At 53.4% G+C, this 18011-nt stretch overlaps 1 protein-coding gene across 20 annotated transcripts in view; it reads right to left on the bottom strand.

Annotated features, from left to right (window-relative positions):
- The window catches only part of IQSEC1 (IQ motif and Sec7 domain ArfGEF 1), a 486955-nt gene that overhangs the window by 62832 nt on the left and 406112 nt on the right, over nucleotides 1–18011 (bottom strand). The window lies entirely within an intron of this gene.

The following is an 18011-nucleotide window of genomic DNA, read 5'->3' as shown; positions in this document are numbered from 1 at the left end:
CACACCACAGACACAAAAACACCACCACACACACACACCACACACACACCAGACACCACACACAAAAATACTACACATACACCACAGACACACACACCACACACCACCACAGACACACACACACACCACACACACACCACAGACACACACACCACACACACAAAAACACCACACACACCATACACACACACACCACATACACACACACACCACACACAAACACCACACACACCACACACACACGTATGACACACGCACCACAGACACACCACAGACACAAAAACACCACATACACACCACACACACAAACACTACACACACACACACACACACACAGAAACACCACATACACCACAGACACAAAAACACCACCACACACACACACCACACACACACCAGACACACACACATACACACACCACAGACACACACACACCACACACAAAAATACTACACATACACCACAGACACACACACCACACACACACCACAGACACACACACCACACACACAAAAACACCACACACACCTTACACACACACACCACATACACACACACACCACACACAAACACCACACACACCACACACACACGTATGACACACGCACCACAGACACACCACAGACACAAAAACACCACACACACCACATGACACACGCACCACAGACACAAAAACACCACATACACACCACACACACAAACACTACACACACACACACACACAGAAACACCACACACACCACAGACACAAAAACACCACCACACACACATCAGACACACACACATACACATACCACAGACACACACACACACCACAGACACACACACACACCACACACAAAAATACTACACATACACCACAGACACACACACCACACACCACCACAGACACACACACACCACACACACAAAAACACCACACACACCATACACACACACCACATACACACACACCACACACACAAACACCACACACACCACAGACACACGTATGACACACGCACCACAGACACACCACAGACACAAAAACACCACACACACCACACGACACACGCACCACAGACACACCACAGACACAAAAACACCACATACACACCACACACACAAACACTACACACACACACCACAGACACACACACACCACAGACACAAAAACACCACACACATCACACCACAGATACCAGACACAAAAACACCACACACATCACACCACAGATACCAGACACAAAAACACCACACACACACCACACACACCACAGACACAGAAACACCACACACACACATCACACATACACACCAGACACAAAAAACACCACACACACACCACACACACACCACAGACACACACCACATACACACACACACCACACACACACACACCACACACACAAACACCACACACCACAGACACATACCACACACACACCACACACATACCACACACACACCACACACACACACCACACTCACACACACACCACACACACACCACACACACACCACACTCACACACACACCACACCACATACACCACACACACACCAAACACACACACCACACCACACACACACCACACACACACCACACACTCACACACACACCACACCACATACACCACACACACACATCACACAAATAATCAAGTCAGGGAGGCCTTTTTTAAACAACCAGACTCCAGAGGGCTCTGTCTGCCATGTGGACTATGAGGTCTGTGGGAGTGGGAGCCCTGGGCCACGGGGGACACCAACTTCCAAATCACAGCCAGACAATCAAGTGATGGTTCACATCCCGGCTGGAGATGGTGGGATAAGGGACCACACACACACACACACACTCACGCACAAAACAACCAAAATTAACATTTTAATGCAGAAAATCCACACAAACATGACTTGGAATTGTTTAGGAACAGGTTTTTAAAAGAAAAACTGGAAACTTTTCTACCCTCATCCCCAACTGAGGGGCTTGACAGGTACAAAGACCTCTTTGGCCTGGCACTAATACCCTTTCTTACGAGGATGGTAACCAGACACAAGAGAACTCTCAGAACCAGACTTCACAGGGCCCATGGCACCCACACCAGCTGATCCCTAGATGCACCCTGAGAGACTTCGAAGCCTATTCCTGCTCAAGCCCTGGAAATACCGAGAATTCAAAGGGCCAGTCAGTGGTAGGGCCCCAGAAATGGTAGTTTGAAACGAGCCCTAGTGGTGTGACATGTGGTCTCTCTGGAATCCCATAATTGCCAAGCCCCTCCATAGGACAAATGAGGCCTCAGGAGGAGGAGAGACCCGCACAAGCTCTCTGCGCCAGTGACAGATGGGGCAGAGCCCAGCCTCCTCACCTCCCACTGCCCCACATCTGCACAGACACAGTCTGCATGACTGTTGGGTGTACACAGAGCAATGCCAGCCTTCATTGCTGTTTTCTTTCTTAAATTAGAACTAGGTACCAGGAATGGTCACTCAAAATCCAGATTTCTGGCTTCTCTTAGAAAACAAAAATCACGTGGCATCCATTGCGGAGCTGACCAGTGTCCCTGCAGTGTCCTGGACCCCCAGCTGGCTGCCTGCCCCATGAGATGCCCCGTGAGATGCCTGGGGCCTCGCCCAGCCTGTGCACTAGTGCAGAGCATAGAGCTGCAGCCACAGCTCTGCCACACACTGCTGGCACCCTGTGTCACTTCCCCAGGTTGGACCTCAGTTCACCAGCTGGCAAGGTGTCACGAGGGTGGATGAGCACCAGGCTGTACACACAGCAAGTGCTCAGGAAACCTGAGCCCAGGCCAAGCCAGTGCTTTACCTCAGCAGCCAGAGAGCTCCGCCTCCTCCTGGGCCAAAGCCTGAGGGAGTGAGCCTGATCCAGCTGCCTCACTTAGGCTTAAAACATAGCTAACAAGAAAACTTACTACAGAGTTTTGTTTTTTAAAAAGGGGGTTTAAAAACCTCACTGGTTTTAATCTCTCTTGAGATATTTCTCTGAACCAGAAAAGTCTTATTCATCAAACAATGGGCAGGGGAAGCCAGGTTGCATGGGGACCACAATGCAGACACAAAACAAGCCTCCCACTGGAAGGTCTGCCCTCTCCCAGGTCCCTCCCTGCAATCCCCCTCTTCCCAGCCAGTCACTTCATTCCATGAACACTTATTGAACACCAACTATGTGACAGACCTGTGTCAGGCACTGGGTACAAGGCAGTGAACACAGAGACACGACCCCATCCTCATGGGGTCACCAAGGAACAGTCAAGTTAGGAACAGTAATGCAGCGTCAGGGCCTGTAGGATAGCCAGTAGAGACCCAGGGCCAGACACAGGAGGGCTTCCCGGGAGGCAGTACCAAAGCTGGGACCCAGAGAGCACCCGCCGTGTGGGAGGTGAGGACATGCGCTCGGAAGGAAGGCTGAGCAGACTGAGGTGGGAGCCCACAGTGTGCACAGGGACAGAAGGGCCCACTGTGGCACGACTATTACAGGGGACAGGAAAGACCCGAGTGTTCAGGGCCTCGAAGGGCTTGTGAAGGAATGTGTGCTTGACCCCAGGGTCAGGGCGGGTCGAGGAAGGGCCCAGGGTTTACAGGACAGCAGTGGGGCTCTAGAAAGGCAAGTCTAACTGCAGAGTGCAGGATGTTAGCAGGGGACGGGTGGAGGGGGCCGTGTCCGGGGAACCCCAGGGCCCACGCGAGATGGTGCCTGTGGAATGGAGAGGAGAACCAATCTGAGAGACAGTGACAGCACTGAACAGCAAGACAGCTGTGGGAAGGACAGCAGGAAGGACAGGAGTCCTCAAGGTCCTGGCAGCCAGGCTGGTGAGGCCAGATGTCACCTAGAAGTTCAGGAAGCTAAGGACAGGGACAGTCACAGATGTTGGCAAGGAGCTGGGGTGGGAGTCGAGCTGTGTCGGGTAAGAAAGGGAGCGGGGGCAGAACCGTGGGGGCTGAAGATACGTTAGAGGACTGTGGATGAGAAGAAGGCGGAAATGGGGTGACAGCTGAAGGGGGCTGGGGGTCCAGGCTTGTGGTTTTAAAGCTGGAAGAGACCTGGGCACTTCTGAATGGTGACAGGAGAAGAGGCGGCCCTGGGAGAGGTTACCAGAAGGAAAGGGCACTGGGCATGGGCTGACATTAAGTTAGTGGGTGTCCAGCCAGGCGGGAGCCCCTCCTCTGGGGGCCTTGCTTTCCTTTAAGAGGCAGGGAGGGGGGTCAGTGGGCTGCCAGGGGGCCTGACATCCCCCCACAACAAGTTGGGGCTCAGGAGCCTGAGGTTTGAATTGGGCAAACCAAGAGAAAACAGGGGTTCATTCCAACCCTGTGTCCAGTTGCAGGGAGTTGGGCCCACAGTGGGAAGCGTCTGTTCTCTATCCCTCGCCTCTTGGCCTCCGTGACCCACAGACATCTTGGTTGGCTGGCTGCCCCCTGACCTCTGGGGGAAAGGGTCTTGCTCACTTCCCACCCTGAGGCCTGCCCTGCCAAGTCCACCTCAGAGGCTGCAGCATTAGCTCCAATGACCCGGCACCGAAGCCTCCAGAAGAGGCTTTTATATACCTACAAAAATATGAGTATAGGACTTCGAACAATGAACTTCTCAAAACGGAAGGCTATTTTTAGAGCTTTGTGTACTGACCAACATTCAGCATTTCCCCATTTGTCAGCTGCTGCTGGTGAGATGAGCAGACCACAGGAGGGGACGCGGGCAGCAGTTAGGACTGAGGTCTTCTCAGACCATATGAGCATATCACAAAAGGTGCAGTTTTCCTGGATGCCCAGCTGGCATGGGGGGTGGGGGCAGTGGCAGCCAACTCATGTCCCTGCTCTCTGGACGTCCACAAGGACTCTACACAGCTCTGTGAGGCACTTCCCCCAAAGTAATGGTGTGAGCAACAGTTAGGTTCCGGGCTGGACTCCGACACCTGGGTCCTACCCCAACTTCTCTGAGCCTGTTTCCCACCTGTGTGGGGGCATGACGGTGGTCGGGAACAGGTGCCCTGGGAGCCCTGCACACAGCTAATGCAGAGCCTAACTGGAAGGGAATTATTCCAGGAGGGACCAAGGCAGCTCCCTTCCTCAGATGGGGCTTGTTCTCCTCAGCGCATCGCCAAACAGAAGAAAACAGTCTTGTGACCTGTGCACCCAGCGCACTCAGCCAAGCCCTCGCCCCATCCTGCCAACATGTTTGCCAAGGCTGGCGTTCGGGCCCCAGGAGGGTGGTGGCTGCAACCTCATGGCCCAAGCCTCACTCCTGAACATAGAAAACATCTGTCTGTCTGTCTGTCTGCCTACAGAGCTGGGCTGGTCCTTCCCACAACTCTGACTCACTCTCATGAAAATAGCCTGGAGGACCAGAGTGAGGTCTGGAGATTGGAATTCAGAGTCCTAGAGATGAGGCAGGGTCAGAGGTCAGACTCCCCTCTCTGTTGACAACGTTGGGGGCCCTCATCAGAGAGTGCCAAGTGTCCCAGCTGTGACCCAGGGGACCAGTGCAGGGGGTTCCAAGGCAAGAGCATGCACATCTGGCAGGAGAAAGGAAAAGGGGTGTTCTGGGCCTACAGGTGCCCTCCCCCCGCACCTCCACTGTCTCTACAACCATGAGCTCTTGGATTTCTTCACAGCACGTCTCATTATCTACCTTTGGTCATTCATTCCGATTTATAAGTGTCTCTTGCCACTAGAGAGTCGGCTTTGGTAGGGCAGAGAGGTGGCCGCCCATGTTGCCTGTCCTGGGCTCAGGTGTCCCCTGTATGAGGACAGGGATTAGCATAGCAGCTGCTCACTTACTTGTGGTTGAATGAATGAATGAACAAATGAATGACTGAAAGACTGAGTGATGCTACCAGTGACTAAAGAACCTGTAAAAACCTGAGAAGCAGCAGCACTCATTTGCTCATTTATTCGTTCATTCATTCATTCTTTCATTCATTCAACAAATGCAGAGATGGAACAACGATGCCCAGTGAATATTTAGGCTCTGAAGCGACAGAGCTCTGTGCCAAACGGACCCTCCCCAACTTGGGCCACATGCCTCAGCTCCTCTCTGGCTAGAAGCCCGAAGGACACCCCTGTCTTCTTCCTCTAAGCCCTGTGGGTGGCACCACCCTCATCCTACCATCCCCCGGCCTTTCACCTAGGCCATCCCACTCACTCCCCATAGGCCAAAGGCAGGGCTCACTCCTCTCCCATTTACAAGAGGAAACACCGCGCCTGGAGGGGAGAGAGATTAACCAGGTCACACAAGTGACACACAGGGCACAGCTGCCACAGGAGCTGTGTCCACGGTCTGTCCTTTGCCCTACAGCTAGGCCTTGGAAATACTAAACAGCTGCAGAAAGCGGCAAGTTTCTCCAAAGTACAGAGACACGAGTTCTGCACCTAGGAGGCCGTTCCCCTAGGGAAGCTGCTCGCTAGGCCAGCGTGGTGAAGCCCCAGACAAGAAGCAGGAGCAGAGCCTCACCCCACAGGCCAGCAAACATGAGCTTTTACTTGGGCTTAAAGCCAGCTGGCAGGGGAGAGCCATGCGGCTCTGGGGAGGGGCAGGGGCCAGCGGGCAAGGTGTGGGGGGGCCTATGCAAACATCCTGCAGTCCAGCCCAGCCAGGGCCTCTGCCTGGGGAGACACCGCTCCTGCTGGCGTCATTACCAGTCCTGGAGAGGCCCCCACCTGCCTGAGATCTCACCCCACATCCTGGGAACCAGAGCACCAAACTAGGGGACAGGACTAACCCAACAGGAAAATAAAGCTGCTAATGCCAGTCCTGCAGCCAAACCCAGGATGGGCAGCCTTTCCCGAGAGAGAGGCTGTGAAAAAGCCCTTTATTCTGCCTGGGCCATTTGGGCCAGGATGGAGGCCCATCCTTCTGGGACCCTGGGCCTCACTCCAGGGACAGCTGGCTGGGAGGCTGGCGTCACTGGAGAGCCAGGCCCAGCGCCCACCCTGCCACTCCTTATATGGACACTTTAGATTGCACAAAGCTCTCTGGGAGACAGAGGACCTCCATTCAAGGAGCTCAACAGGTCTCAACACAGAGCTCCAGACCGGCAGCCCCTGGCCCAAACATACTGAAAAAAAAAGAATGAATCACCAACATTTTACCATCTAGAGATTTTATATGGAAATCCAGGCTTCTGGCTTCTCTTTGGGAGGGGGAGGCAGCAGGGGCTCTGGCCACACTGGGCCGGTACTCCTGGCTGATGACACTTAGACGGTGCGCTGGCAGCTCCCCCCGCCCAGGCAGCACCGCTCTGCCGTCACCGCAGTGCCTGCCATGCCGAGCCTTCTCTCCTCCTGTACAGCACATCAGCTTCCTGCCGGTCGAGGGCATCTGCATTTACGTGTGATGCTTGCAAAACACAAAATTCAAGACCCCATCGAAGAGCAGAAGTTGGATCTGTAGCTCTCCGGTCGGTCATTCCTAAGGAAACTGATTTAGTACCCAAGTCCCATGGGACAGGGCTCAAGCATTCCCAGCGCTCTGCTCAGCCGGTGGGAATGCCAAGGCCTGCTCTGCTGTGTCCTCTAAGTGTTTTCTCCAAGGCTCTACCAAAGCCATGCCGTCACACTGATCCTGACCCCCAGTCACACACTGGCACACCCACCAAGCTTCAATGTGCCAGGCATCCTCCTTCCTCAGTTTCACATGGTCAGGATAGAATTTAAAAGGCCTCTGATGGCTGGTGTTTATTCCAAAACTAGACTCGCAGTGCTGTCCTGGGGTCTGCACCAAAGCTCTGCCCACCTGCGCAGACCCTCTGCCTGTCTAGGTCTGACATGATGCCCCTGTGGCTCGAGAGATGCCCACGGGTGGGCAGCTCTGGGTGGAGATCAGACCAGATGGAGTCCAGCTTCCCACTTCCGGGCTCAGTGACATGTGGCAGGTCACCTCAGCTCTCTGGACCTCCGGTGTCTCATCTTTGCAATGGGTGTCATTCCTGCCTCACTCACCAACAGGAATGTGGGACCATGCTCTGCCACCCATAAATCCCTGTGCAAACATGTGGGGATGTTTCTGCTCCATACCACTGATCAGAGAAGGGCTCGACCAAGACGCTTCGCCGGGCTTCTTAAGGCCAGAAAGATGTACATCAGAAGCGTTCTCCAGCCCAACACCAAATTAAGCAGCCTCTGCTCAGGAAACCAAAAACATCTCTGTCGTGTCTGTGTAGAGCTTTACACTTTCAAAAGCCCCTTTCCTTTCACGCCACACACAGCTTACATGGTCTGCAGCAGCAACATCTATAGAACTGCTTCCCTCGTCATGATCTCTGCAGCTGGTGTCACCTCCCGCCGCCCTTTCTGTCTATTTTTCTTTGCCATTTCCTATAGCCTGCCCTCTGCCAGACCCTCACCGCCAGCTAAGCCAGCACAGGTCTTGTTGCTTTGGACGGCATAAAGATGACCAGAGCTTCCAATCCCTGGTCTCACTTGCAAAGATTTTTCAACGTGTGCGCACAGAGCCAAATTAAATACAGAGGCCTCTAGTTATTTCCATACGTGTAAAATGGACTTAAATAAGGCATTTCTCTGTGGCAGGCTCCAGCAGACAGGGCTGGGCTGGGCCCCAGGGACGTCCGGGAGTGCTGGAAGTGAGGCACAGGCTGGGGAGGCAGGCTCTGCGAAAGAGTGTGGGCGGAAAAAAGAAAGATGCCCATGTCTCAGGCCTCCCTGCCTCCAGCCACCCCCTCGGCCAGGGCCAAGCATGTGGCCCTCAGACTCCAGCACAATCCCGACTCAGCTTCCAGCCCCGTCCCAGACTGCCACCACCACCAAGCTGCCCTTGGGCCTCTCCACACTTGCCCAGCCTTAGCTGCCAGAAAACACTTTCTAAAATGCAAACTGTCCAAGCCCTTGCTGGCTTAAAGTTTTTGTCATGGTCCAAACTCCTCAGTGTGGCACTGATACCCAGCCCTGCCCATCTCCTAGGCTAACGAATGTCTTGCTGACCCCAACTCACTTTGAAGCTCCATCCATGTGGTACTTACTGTCTGCAGGCTGGCAGCTATGTGCTGCTGTGGCCAGTTCACTCAGGCTGTTCCCCTTCCTGGGACACTTGGTGTTCCACAGCAGGGGTGGCATAGCCTATGGGAGCCCGTGGGACTCTTCTGCCCTCCTGTGAGCTGACCCCGGGAGGGGCATGCTCTATGTGTCTGTGCCCTCAGTGCCAACAGGGGTGAAAAAGCATGTGGTGGAATGAATGAATAAACACACGAACGAACGAACAAATGAACGAACTGATAATGGTGAAAAGAATAATCACACATTATGAGGGAACAGCTGCTGTGCCAGGCATTACTCTTGAGCACTTCACGTGGAACTAACTCACATCACCCTGTAACAACTTTTAAAACAGACTGTTATTTTTTAAAGCAGTTTCAGGTTCCCTGCAAAATGAACACAAAGTGCAGAGTTCCCATATACCCCCCCATGTGCATAGCCTCCCCCACGATCAAACTACCCCCAGAGCGAAGAATTTGTGCCAGTTGATGAACCTGCATAGACACATCATAAGGACCCAGAGCCCATGGTTTTCCTTGAAGGTTCACTCTTGGTGTTGTATAAAACCACCTTTTGAGGTAGGTGCTATATCATCTTCCCACCGTGCAGGTGGAGGAACTGCGGCACAGAGGTGATGTAATTTACCCAGGCTGCAGGACTCAGAAGGTGAGTGCCAAGGCTGGCTGAGGTACTGGCCCACTGGCGAATGGAGGAAGCCGCTTCACACCCAATCTCCATCACACTTTTCCCTCCATGGGGAAAGCCCGCCTGCTGTCTGCCCACCAAGCTCCTCTTCCCCTCTCAAGACCTGGTCCTGTGGCACAGCAGCCACAAGGCTCCACGGCACAGCAGCATCTGCCTGACTGGCCCTTACCTGCACATGGTACCCACAGCAGGTGTGCAGAAAGGGTCTGGGTAAGAACGAAGGTCAGAATAGGGAACATGGGCCCCTCAACCGCCTGCAACTGCAGTGTTGGCACACAGAGCCCTTCCCTGGTGACTGGCTGGCACCTGGCAGGCAGGAGCCGTATGACCTTGGGCAAGTGATTTGGCCTCTCTGTGCCTCGATTTCTCAGCCATAAAAGTGGGGGCATTGTCCACCTCACAGTCAAACAATGCACAGGCAAATGCTCAGCCTAGTGCCTGTCACCCAGGACACGCTTGGGATGGCTGTGTCAACAGCACAACATAGGACTGTTATTACTTCCCCACATCGCAGGGGCATCAGGGGACAAAGTGGGACTATCAGGCAGCGAGCAGGTCACAGTGGGCGGGGGCCTTAAGGAAATGCCTTGGCTCAGAACAAGGTGTCAGACCATTGGAGCAGCACCGGCACCTGCATCCGAGAAGGGCCAAGGGTGGCCTGACGGGGCGGTCGCTGCACAGAGCAGGACTTGGACCCACAGCTGGCTTACTGACTCGACTTGGTTACCGGCACTCTATGCGCACCCACTGCGTTAGATAACAGGGGTATCGATAATAATAGTCATAGGAATGATAGCAACTAAAATTTCTTGAGCACCTACTATGCGCCAGGCTCCAAACGTGGCACCACGGGATGGCCTAGCACTGAGTGACGATGGGACGCACTGGGTAAAGGTGAAAGGAGGGGTGATTCCAGCATTGTGGGCAGCGCCGGAGTAGATGGACGAAGACATGGAAGAGAGGCAGACTAGGGGAGCGGGGGATGATAAGGAGCCAGGTAAGAAGCCACGCATGTTAGAGACCGTGGCGAGGAGAGGCCTGGGAACCCGAGTGCTGACAGACCAGTGTGGGAGGGAGAAGAGCTGGCCACGCAGCCTGGGAAGCAGTGGCAGTGTGCTGGGACGAAGCTCCTTAAGCCGGAGAGAAGAGTGCCGGGGGCAGGTGTGTGAGGCTGTCCAGAAGCCAAGCCAGGTGATGAGCCAGGTTTGGGGTGGAGGTGAGGCAGGGACCACCTCCCGACTCTACCATCTGCCACGGGGCCACCCAGGGGCAGCAGGCAGGAATCTGTGGGGACACGGCAGAGAGCCCCAGTTCTGCCTCGGGAGCCTCGGGCACCTCTTCCTCCAAGAAAGGCCTGTCTGGTGGGGACACACTCATAGGCCTGGCTTCCCCTGCTCACTTCTAGACACAGGACCTCCCACACAGACTGCCCCAAAAGGGGCGGGCATCCGTTGGTCTTCCAGGCTGGGTGACGGGCCCAGGCTGCCAACAGAGCCAGGGATGTTGAGGGAGGGCTCTGCTCCAGAGGCCCCCCAGAAACATGACACCTCCACTGCCAGAAATAAGACTGACCACACAGAAGATCCTTGATGTAAAAATCAACAAAATGTCTGGTATTTGCTTCAAAATAACCTGGGGGCAAGGAAATAAAATGGCCATGGGGATCATTATGCTCTTCTCTCCACTTCCATGTGTGTTTAAAAATGTCCCGTAAGAAAAGTTCAAAATAGCACTAAGAATTTGCTATCCACATCAAGGCCTGCTATCACCCTGAGCCATTTTTACTAAGTAAGTGGAAAAACAAAACAAAACCCCAAAGCCTGCACATTTGAATCATGGCTCTGAGAAACATGAAGGGCCCCAGCGGGAACAGAGAATTTCTGTTTGCACGCCTGCCCTCCCCACCCCTCCTCACTACCAGCAGAGAAAAGAGTGGCTTCCCCAACCACTTCCTCTCCAGTCCCCCCCCAGGACTAACTGCACTTAGGGGTCCTGTTCAAGGCCATCCCAGGCAGACGACAGCAGTAAGGACGACAGCCATGGTGGCTACACCACGCAGGAAGAACCACAAAGCGGCTGGCATTTACTGAACACCATTACAAGCTGGCGCTCTTCTAGCCCCTCTAGCCCCTAGTGATGGGAGCATCACTGCCAATTCAGTCATCCCAATATTGACAGGAAATCTGGAGGCCAGTTCTGACACCCAGATGTCCTCTGGGACTGGCAAACATATTTTTGAGATTCAAGGCCACTAGCCAGAGCTTCCCAGGGTGCTCTGTCCTCTCTACAAAGGGTGATGCCCCACTGTGCCCACCCACAAGTGCCAGAGCCCCGTGGGGCCCTGCAGGCTCGTCTCCCCACTCGCTTCTACCTCTGCTTCATCCTCCACTCTAAAAGGCCCAAGCCCGACAATAATGTCAGGAAGGGGGGAGCTATACATTAACCAGGACGCTAAATCTAATCTATATTCTGCAAAGTTTGACTATGTTATTTTCACTTTTCTCACCTCGGTTTCCTTGTCTGTAAAGTGTGAATGATACCAGCTACTTCAGAAGTCTCTTGAGAGGTTCAAATAAGACAAGTGTGTGTAAAACTGAAAGGCCACCCAAAGGTCAGATACTACCACGGTACCAAAGGCCAGTTGCCCATCCTGTCTAAGAAATCTTCAACCTTGCTAAGTTGAAATTTTTCTAATCCACAGGCAAAACACTCTTAACTGTCCTCTATTAGTGGGCTGTTTAAATCTGGGGACAGCTGGGGACAGCGGGCTACATGCACACACACAGCTGAGGCTTCAGTGCCTTCTCACAGTCTGTGGTCTGTCTCGCTCCAAGCAGCCACTGCCTCCTCCGCTGTGAACAGCACTGCCCTTCAACTGCTGCCCTCACCACCATCTCTCTGCCTCACTTGCTCTTAACCCTGGTCTTGTCCATGGCCAAAAAGAGAGAGCATCTATTCCCGTCGTTTAGTAACGTGGCCCAGTTCCAGCACAGTTGAATCTCTCAGCTCTAAAACACTAGCTAAAAGCCACCATCTACCAGGTTTACTCCACGCTGTTCAAGCGCTTTAAGTGGATAACTCCTGGATCCTCACGACTCCCCCAGTTGCTACTGGCACCCCCATGTTATCGATGGGAAAAACAAGGCTCAGAAAGGCTAGGGGACTGCCCAACATTAGACAGTGTGAGGGCAGAGGGGGGCAGGGTTCTAGGTGGTCTAGCTACAGAATTTGCCCCCTTAACGATCTTCCCTCAGCAAATGACCACAAGGTTCAGGAAATGAGGCTCATCTACTTTCACAGATGTGGAAACTGAGGCCCAGAAATGAGATGTGTTGAGATGACTGACGCCAGGCCTTCTAGGGAAGCCAAATGCCAACAGCTAACGAAAGCCAGCTCTGTCCCGGACTCTCTGGGAGGCCTCCTCTCTGGAGGGAGAGACTCTTCCAAGCTCAGTAATAATCAGGATAAATAAAAACAATTACAATGATTATAACTAACATTTATTGAGCGCTTCCTATAATACAATAAGACACTGTTTTAGTTTTAAATGGTTTACATGTACCAACGCATTTAATCCTCACACCACCTAGCCTCCCAGCCAAAAATAAAAAAGTAAACATCATTTGCTTCCTCCTTTGAAAACAGGCACTGGGGAGAAAGCGTTCACGTTGGCAGACAGACGCCAGCCCAGTCTGGGCCATAGGTGATTTCGGGGAACCCAAACGAGGGGGCCACCCACTAGTTGGACACTATCCCAAATTTTCCAGTTTATTCATGGTCCTTCTCTCCTCCCGTGGGATCAACTTCAGCGCCCACACACACGTGGGTGCCCTAGCGATGTCAAAGGCCCTCGCCTCGGTTTCCCACCGTGCAGAGCCGGTAGTGTTTGCACTGGTCTCCGAGGGAGTCAGCTTTCGCCCCCAGGACCACACTCCACACCAAGGCTAGCCTGGGGCAAGTGTGGTACCCTCAAAATGCCCCAAGTGCTCAAGACCAAAGGTGTCTCAGAATCCCACTGGCGTGTTTGAGGGAAGCAGCCTTTGGGGTCTGTGGGGTCTGGCAAGACACCAGAAGAGCCCAGAGTTCAAGGGATAGCAGATTTGGGAAATATTTTGGGAATCCTGACACCAGGGGATAACAGACACCTATTCTGTGGCTTGGGAAAGATGCAGGCTCCATTTATGATGGTGACATATTTTGCTAAAGATTATTTAATCCCAGAAGAAGCAGAGCCTGGCTTAGAAGAGCACAGACCCTGACACCAGCCTGACTGAGTTCAAAGCCCTGCTCTGGACCCACTGGCTGGTGACCCTGGGCGAGTCATATCACCTTCCCCCAACTGAAAAAGTGGGAACAGCAGAAGCCCTTACTCATAAACTACTTTGAGAATTAACTACTTCACAAAGAGTTCACTAAATGGCAACTATTGCAATTACTATCATTATTACATTGACCTTTGAACAAAGAGGAGAAAACAATGCTAGCATAGTTTCCCATCTATACCAACCGGGAGGGAACTCTTGCTATGGTTCTACATCTGGGACTTAAGTTCAAATTAAACTGTCACCATGTTAGGAAGCCGCAGACCAAGTAAATCCTTGAATGATCCTTTTCCATCAAGGAGCAGGGAAGCCACAGCCATGTATGAATAAATCATAAAAACATACTCTGGGCAATTAGGACCAGCCTCGGCCCCTCGAGGAGAGATTTCACAAGCAGCCATGTAGGCCCCAGAAACCAGTCTTCAGACCCAGAAACTAGCAAAATGGAAAACTGTGAGGAGCCAGTTTAATTCAGCAATAATTTCGCAAACAGAAAAAGGTGGTAACAGTCATGATGGTGACAACAGCTGCCATTTTGGGGGCATCTAATATGCGTCAGTCGCCATGCTGGGCAGGCATCAGAGGCCTGCCAAGCTGCACACCCTTGTAGGAGGTTGTTTTTAGGCCCCACTGCATGGATGACAAAATGAAAGCTCAGACGGGGAGGCCACATATACGAGGCTGGGAGGAGGCGGAACCAGGGTTTTATGCGACCTCGAGGCCTGTGCTTTATGATGCACGACTTCACAGTATTCACCCTGGTTCGTCCACAGAGAGCCCAGAGCTGGCACAAAGTAGGCGCTCAGTAACTGTTTGGTGAGTGAATAAAGGTTGGGAAGTGCAATGTCGGGTGCCCCCAGGTCATACACAGCTCCCTAGAGAACAAAACACCCCATCCAAGCCCATCTACACAATCTGCCCCCAATCGCCCCATCATGCATCCATGGGCTCATTCATTCACTGATGCAGTCATTCCATCACGGCCAGGCGCCATGCTAGGCAGGCATCAGAGGCCCAGCCACGGGCCCAGCTAGGGCTTCAGCCACAGCAGCCAGAGTGGCAGGTCCAGGTGGCACCATGCAATATGTTACGCCATAATCACCACCAGTTTTCTCTCAGTAACAGCTCATGCAGTGGGAGCGGCAAGATGCTGTAACGCCATGCCAATTAATTGTTCAAGAGCCCTACCGGCCTTTAAACTCATTATGATTTGCTTTTGAGGACAAATGATGAATCCCACTCAATGGCCTTTGAGCATCGTCCCCCGCCACACGAACACACACACCTCCACAGGGGAGTGGGCCACCTGTGTGGACCTCTCCTCAGGCCCCTGGCCAGGCCCGAGCCCATCAGAACTATGCTGTCATCTTGCCACGTGCTTAGTGGGTGGATGGTCCACATGTCATCATAATTCAAAGGGAACTGACAACAGGGGAGGAAGCAAATCCGACGGTTCAGCAGTGGTGGGGAGAGCTGAGTGCTGACCTGGATGATGGCGGCAGCGGACTGGAGCCTGGGCTGGGCAGCGGGGCCAGGGCTTTCAGGCACCCACGTTCCCAGGCACCTCTGTGAAGCACATTATCTATCATTCCCTTTCACCCAGGGGCAGGCCAAGGCTCAGAGGAGTATGGTAACTTGCATAAACTCACAGGGCTGAGCTGGGATTTGAAACAAAGTCTGTTTGCCTCTCGGAGCGCCCTGGACTCTTCTGGCAAAGAATGATGCCATGTTCTATCGAGTCCAGCCAGATAACACCCATACACACACGCATACGCACACACTGAGCTCCCTGAGCAGACATCCCCATTCACTCCCTTCCAGAAACATCTATTTGCCCATTCATTTCACTACCGTGTTTCCCCCAAAATAAGACCAGGTCTTATATTAAGTTTTGCTCCAAAAGATGCATTAGGGCTTATGTTCAGGGGATGTCATCCTGAAAAACATGCTAGGGCTTCTTTTCCGGTTAGGTCTTGTTTTCGGGGAAACACGGTATTTGACTATGCAGAGATGTCAGTCCTGTCCATGTTTATGAACTGAAGCTGTGTAAATATTAGCACAACTAGTTCATAGCAGACTTCCTTGAGCAAAAGCCTGAAAATCCTGGCAAGGCTGGCAGGGTCCTCCAGAGGCCCTCCATCAGAATGTCTGGGTTCTATTTCAGGCTCTCCTTGTAATATTCTGCTCAACTCACTAGATTCCTTACCTGAATGTACCCATTTAGAAAGGGCAGGTAGGGAGACACCCGGGTGGCCTAGGGGCCCAAAGGGCAAAGCATCGGGAGCTGCAAGCACATGCCGTTAGAGAAGCTTCTGCTCCCAGGACAGCGTGCTGTGCCCAGAAAGGGCGTCTTGGACCGTTACACACTGAGGGTGGAGGTCCCTGGAGTATGCCGGGTGCTTTCAGAGTTTAGAGAGGGGGAGATGGTCAGCTGGAAGGACTCTGGATGAGGGCAAACTGGCCAGTGTAGGGAGCTCCTAGCTCTCCTGGGTGAGCCTCCACAGGCCAAGCTTCCTTCAGAACCACATCCCAGGCACTCGGGAGCAAATGTAACCCACCTGCTCTGAGGCCGAAGGGTGAACTACTGTGTCCCCAGTGCCCAGAGCAGGGACTGTACACAGCAGGCACTCTCAATAAACCATGGAGCCTTGGTGCCTACGAGACTGAACACTCAACCTTAGTTTTCTCCCCTGCAATATGGGGATGCCAGTACCACAAGGACAAGGAAGCCAGCGCAGCACCAGATGGGACAGCTGCATAAGGCAGTGGCACGTGCGGGGTGTGCATATCATGACCCTCATTCTCAGACTGATCCACCGATTCCAGACAGCTGGCCCTACAGCTGCAGCTTGCTCAGCCTTCGCCCCAGAGGCAAAGAGCCATGGGTCTTTGGGAACCCCACCCTCACAACCCTCCATGATACTTCATGCCCAGAGTTCCGGGCCCCTGGAGTGAGGAGGCGGGCAGAGGGGAACACACACATGTTCTCAGTGCAACTACCAGACACAGGCTGCAGAATTTTGAACTCAAAGATCAAATGGTTGCAGGTGGGCCTCCCCCCAGGGGGCCTGACACAAGCCAAACCAGCTTGTCAACAAATCCCCTCCAACCCATAGCCCTGCTCCTCCAAGCGGCCTGCAGACAGCTCAGGGCAGCTGTGCTAGCGAGCAGAGCCAGAAAATCGATATTCCCAGCACATACACACTCTCCTTCTCTCCATAAATATCAGCCCTTGGATGCTCAGACAGCCACCCACAACCCAGAAGCAGAAGAGGGTTGGTCTCTGGGACACATGCACGCACTCAGACTCCATTCCTGCCTATACCAGGTGTACATAAACAAACACCCCAATCCCACCAGCGGTCCCTTCACAGCCACAACAGCAGCCACACAGAACTCAGCCTTCCTGGCTTCAGGCGCCCATGTGCATTCCCAGGGGCCCCACTGGGGAGCACAGCTGGACCACCTCCCCACAGCCCCTCAGCACCTCAGCATCGCACACATGCCAGGGGTCTCCCCTGACAGAGCAGACACATAACCCCAGACACAGGAGTAAGGTCTCCCCCCAACAGGCCTCCAGGAGGACTCCCTGTCAGCCTTTGGCCCACCTGCAACCAGACACAACCTCCAGGCCTACTGGCCACGCTCCCGCTTGGGAACTCCCCACCAATTGCTCTCGCACCAGATACCAACTCCCATCGGTTTTTCCCACGTAAACTCACCCCCACACAAGCTCCCATTCCAATAGTCGCTGACAAGTGTGAGCACACACACACTCCCTGTACTGACAGCATCTTTTCTCACACACACAGACTCAGACCCTGTGTCTGGTTGACACACACACACTAACGCAGACACACTGCATCCCGCTCCCCTCCTCCCTCTCACACACAGGCACTGGTCCTGACAGTCTCTCACTCTCACACACCCATTCTGTACAGCTTCTCTCCCGCACACACAGTTATGTCCCCGGCCGTCTCTAACAAACCATCACACAACAGA

This window comes from Rhinolophus sinicus, chromosome 17, assembly GCF_057876585.1.
Source record: "Rhinolophus sinicus isolate RSI-liver-muscle chromosome 17, RSI-T2T, whole genome shotgun sequence".
Taxonomy (NCBI): Eukaryota; Metazoa; Chordata; class Mammalia; order Chiroptera; family Rhinolophidae; genus Rhinolophus; species Rhinolophus sinicus.
The sequence above is the reverse complement of the archived record's forward strand: the minus strand, read 5'-3'. Positions and strand labels throughout refer to the sequence as shown.